Genomic DNA, 5451 nt, shown 5'->3' with positions numbered 1-5451 from the left:
TGCGTGTATTGAATTATATTTTATCATTTTAGTTAATTATATTTTTATAGAGAATCGTTTAAGAAATTTCTATTTTTTTAAAATGAAGAAGAATTGTGTATGTATCGAATATTGACAAGTATTTAATTATCCATCTAATTGAATTTTTGCCTTTACTTTTTTAATTACTTTAAATTAAATTTTTACATTTTAATTTTAATCAATATAAATAACTATTACCTTAATTAAATTTTTACAGAATTCACTTAAAGTAAACTATTATGCTTAAAATATTACAGAAATATTAATGTTTATTTTATATAAACTATACTTATATATAAATTTCGTGTTTCTTTTTTCAAATAAAAAATAAACATTTTTTCATGTAGATGTTTAAAATTAATTTATTTATAATATAGAAAAAAAATAATTGTAACAAACGAAAATTGAATTTATTAAAATTGTACATAAAAAGAAAATACAAAATTTTAAATCTAAATCGTTTAAGTCTACAAAATGTCCTTAAGCCATTTCCTCGTAAAAATCGTGTATATAATATTAAAGTGAATTATAATATTTCATACTAAAGAAATAGTATGAAAATTTATACAAATTTTAATTACTAAAAAGTATGGTTTAAGATAAACAAAGTGAACGAAAAAAAACACCAACAGCAGTAATCAATATAGCAATCAATAAATATATAAAATAATAAAAATGGCCACTAAAAAAAGAAAATTGTAAATATTTTATTAATATGAATTTTTATTGTTATTGTTAAATAAAAGGAACATTTATTTGCAGTTCAGTAACATTAAATCCCGTAATATTTATTGTGTATATACTTATGTAGATGCTAATCTATTTGTAAATTATCTATATATATATATATATTCATATATATGTATATGTATTGTATTATATATGTTAATATAAATTGTAATATAAGAATTTTTAGAATTAAATTAACAAATGAAAAATTGTAGGAATGCAAAATTCTCTTAAATAGTACAAAATTGTATTTAATAATAAAAAGTTGTCTGATATAAGTGAAATACTAATACTAATAATAGATTATATATGCTAAGAAAAACAAAAACACAAAAAAAAAAAATAAAAATAAAAAGCGTTGTATAGTTTACATTTAAACTTAAATATAGATTTATATTAAATTTAAAGTTGCTTGACAAATAGAAATTAAATATTTATAAAAGTTATATAAAATAGTATTAACTTTTTTACCTAAGCTTAGAGTTGTAGGGTTTGAAAAACCAAATAAAAAATCAAAATTTATATAACTCTAAATTTAATTTCATGTAGAGTTTTGAAATTTATATTTTTTCTTATACCAAATTAAAATTACTCGTACGTGTTTTGGCCATATTTTAATTTTTCCAAAATGTACATATAAATCAAAGATTGTTAATTATTTAATTATATAGTCTTATATTTTTTATGTTAAATGATTTTTAATTATTTTCAAATGAATCAAATTTTTTTTAAATTGCATTTTAATTAACATTAATATTGAATTATTTCTAATTTTAATGTATATGTGAAAAATGATTAAAATAATTTTATTATAATTTTCTATAAAATATGTGTATTTTGCAAATACAGTACCTTTTATAATTAAAACAAGAAAGTAATGACAAAAAATGAATTTAACAATTCAAAAAAAAAAATATAATTAATTAATTAAATTATTCTACAGCTGGTTTATGATTTCATTTTAATAAACAACAGCAAGTAAAATTGTTAATGAACTTTCACAATAAATAAACAAAACTCCAAGTGCGAACATACAAGTCAAGTACGGCTTTGGGAGAGTTGGTTAAGGAGCACTGACTCTGAGTTTCAAATTTGTCAGGGCTCGAGTTCTCAACTCTTGGTACCATCTGCAGTCTCAAAAAATTATTTACGAACAATTAAATATAGGAAATAATTCCAAGAGCATTGATAAACGGTATTTAGCAATACCTGAAATATCTGTAAGGTCAGCCAAAAATTTAATTAGTTAATTTTATTGTTATAATTTAATACTGTTTGATATATCTCTCTACTGAAAACAAAAGTTTATATTAAGAATTTAGTTTCTTTCGTTAAAATGGACGTTAAAAATCAATCTAATACAAAAGTAATAATTTCAACATTGTTTGGGTCCTGGGCATAGTTATTTAAGATGAAAAAAATTAAATTTATTTTAATTTCAATATTGGGTAAACAAACAACCACCACAGAAGCATAAAAAAATACATTAAATTTATAAATAAGAAACTATTAAAATTACTGTTATTTTTTTATTTTTCTGTATTTAATTTTTGTATTTCTAAATTTTATTTTATTTTTATATGTTTTATAAATTTAACACAAATTATTTTTGTCTGGTTTTTACTCTGATTTCTAATAAGAAAAATTAATAACAAAAATGAAAAGTTTATATTATTACGAAATCAAAAATAATAAAATTAATAATAAACTAATACTTTAAAGTTTTTATTATTGGCTATTATGTCAATTTTATTTTATTTTAAACAAAACACGTTGGTTGGTTTTATTCAATCATCATTTTATTTAGATTCATTAACATGTTCATTATGTCAACTATCTTTGATTGTTATCTTCTAGAATTATTTACTACTAATTTCCTGAACTGATTTTGGCCTCCAACTGTATACCGCAAAAAACAAGTTAACTAATAAAAATGTACAATAAATATAATACACAAATACAATAAATTATTACACCAATTGCATACCTATGTCAATTAAATAAATTTGTTAATAAGTTTAATTAAAATTGATAATTAAATAGAACCAATGTAACTGTAAATCTATAACAATAGTGAATTATTAATAGTAATTGATAATTAATAATAATAAATTAATAGTTATAATAATTTGATGATAATAATAATTGAATAATAATAATAATTAATAATAAAATAATATTCATAAACTAATATTAATGAATTAATATTTGTTGAAGTATATTAATAACAATACAACAATAATAAAAAATAATTATTATCAGTTATGCATTAATAAATGTTTATAATTACTTAATATAATTTTTTAATAATATAACTATGTGAACGTTTTTTGTATAATTTAAATTACATTATTATGCAATTTTAATTACATATTTATATAATTTAAATTCTGTTTTTATAAAATTTAAACTATAACTTTATATAGTTTTTATATAATTTAAATTATAAGTTAAATATAATTTAAATTATAATTTAATATTATTTAAATTATAATTTAATATTATTTAATTTATAATTTAATATTATTTAATTTATTATATAATATTTATTATTTATATAAATTTGTAATTAAATTATAATTTATAAAAATTGAATATTTTTTAAATTATAATATCGTGTAACTCAAAATATAACTTTATATAACTTATGCATAAAGTTTATACATATTTTCATATTTATAAAGTTTATATATAAACTATTATATGTATATATTTTATATAAATTATGTAGTATATAATTTATATATTCTTATATAACCTATATATTTTTATATAATTTATATATTTTTATATAATATATATGTTTTTATATAATTTATATATTTTTATATAATTTATATATTTTTACATAATTTGAAATAATTTACTTATGTAATTAAATTTAAATTAATTTTATTTAAAGTTATTTATATATGTTAGTAAATATTTTTATATCTTTTATTTTACATTAACACTGTCCTAACATATAATATATACATATTAAATTATACAATGAGATTATATTCGATTTTATTTTTATTTACATATTTCTGTGATTGGTTGGTTGTTCTGTTGTCATTTCATTCTTTTATAATATCGTTAATAAATTTTTTAGTATTTTTCTGCATTATTCATTTTATGGTATTTTCTCTCAGTAAATACTGTGTTGGGAGTACTCACATTAAATGCAATTTTACTTAATCACTTTATTTTTCTACATTTTTCTAAAACTGAGTTGAGAACGTTTGCGATGAGTGAAAAAAAAGTCTTATGTAAATATGCATACATAAAAGTATATAGTTTATAAAATATCTAATAAATTTTCATAAGCCGCAGGTCGGTACTGTTTAAAATAGAATTTTATACATTAAATTGGTATGAGAATCTTTACTCCAAACAAAAATTTTTTAAACATTAATTATATTATATATAATTGAATTGCAGTTTAAAATAAAAGAAATTCAAATCCCTAGAAATTCTAAGCTTGACAAAGTTGTATATATTAATATAAGAAAAAGTATATATTGAAATGTTTATATTTTATATGAACACTTGTTACAAATAACTAATATTAGATTTATGAAAAAAAAACCAAAATTATTGAAATGTTTTTAAGCTTTTTTAAAATACTTTTAACAAATAAGGTTAATTAAAAACATTTGGGTTTACGATTTATACTTAAATTTTTAAACATGATTGCTACTTTAAAAAAAATCTGCTAAAAAATAACTATACATAATGGCCGCAATATGAAATTATTTTAAACTATAAATGAATTACTACTTGAACTGTGAATTTTTTTCTTAATTACATTAAAATTTATTTTTTATTTATAATATTTTTTGTACCTATTTCATGTAGCTATTTTAGGTTTAATATAATTTAAATTTAATTATTTTTTTATACATTTTTTATAAATATACATATTATTAATAATACATGAATTGTAAATAAAATACACTAAATTATTTTCTATGTTATATTTTTTACTATGTTAAACATTTTATATTACTAAATAAGTTTAAAAAAAAAAATCAAAAATATACAACATAATGGAAATTATAAAGTTTCCATAAATAAATTTAAACTATATTGTAAATTTTAAAAGTTATAAAATTAATTTATGTAATAAATTATATTTGATTTATCTACTAAAATTTAAAAACAATAAAACTCGATAAAAATTATTGTAAGCGTATTATTAAAAAAAAAAAATTTTAAATAAACTTAAAATAAAATTTTAAATATAAAAAATTGTGTTTTCTTCAGATCTAGAGTTTTATTCATAAAGATTTGTAGAATTATATGTGTTAATACAACGAAGTGTCTCTTCTAAATTTTTTAAGAAACATCATAGAACAAAATATAATTGGAACATTAAGCGTCGTTGTAAATTCTATATTTCGATGATTTATTTGTGGTATTTAACCAGAGTGTGATATTTGCACAAACTTTTTTAAAAGGAACTACTAAGTTACATGTACTTTAGAATGGTTTTAAAACTTTCAACAATTGTTCAATACTTCAATTGATTGGATTTACAAAAATCGATAACGGTACTTTTTTAATTTTTATTATGTTAGGTATATAAAGTTAATTTGTCTAGGTAAACTGATTAGAGTAACTGTATCAACTTTGGAGTGCATAAAAGTGAAACTTAATATGCCAACTTACGAAAATTTAAATTGACAGATTTTAGACAGGAGAGAAGCTATTTATAAC

The sequence above is a fragment of the Teleopsis dalmanni genome, chromosome 1 (assembly GCF_002237135.1).
Source record: "Teleopsis dalmanni isolate 2A chromosome 1, ASM223713v2, whole genome shotgun sequence".
Taxonomy (NCBI): Eukaryota; Metazoa; Arthropoda; class Insecta; order Diptera; family Diopsidae; genus Teleopsis; species Teleopsis dalmanni.
Note: the sequence above shows the minus strand (reverse complement) of the source record.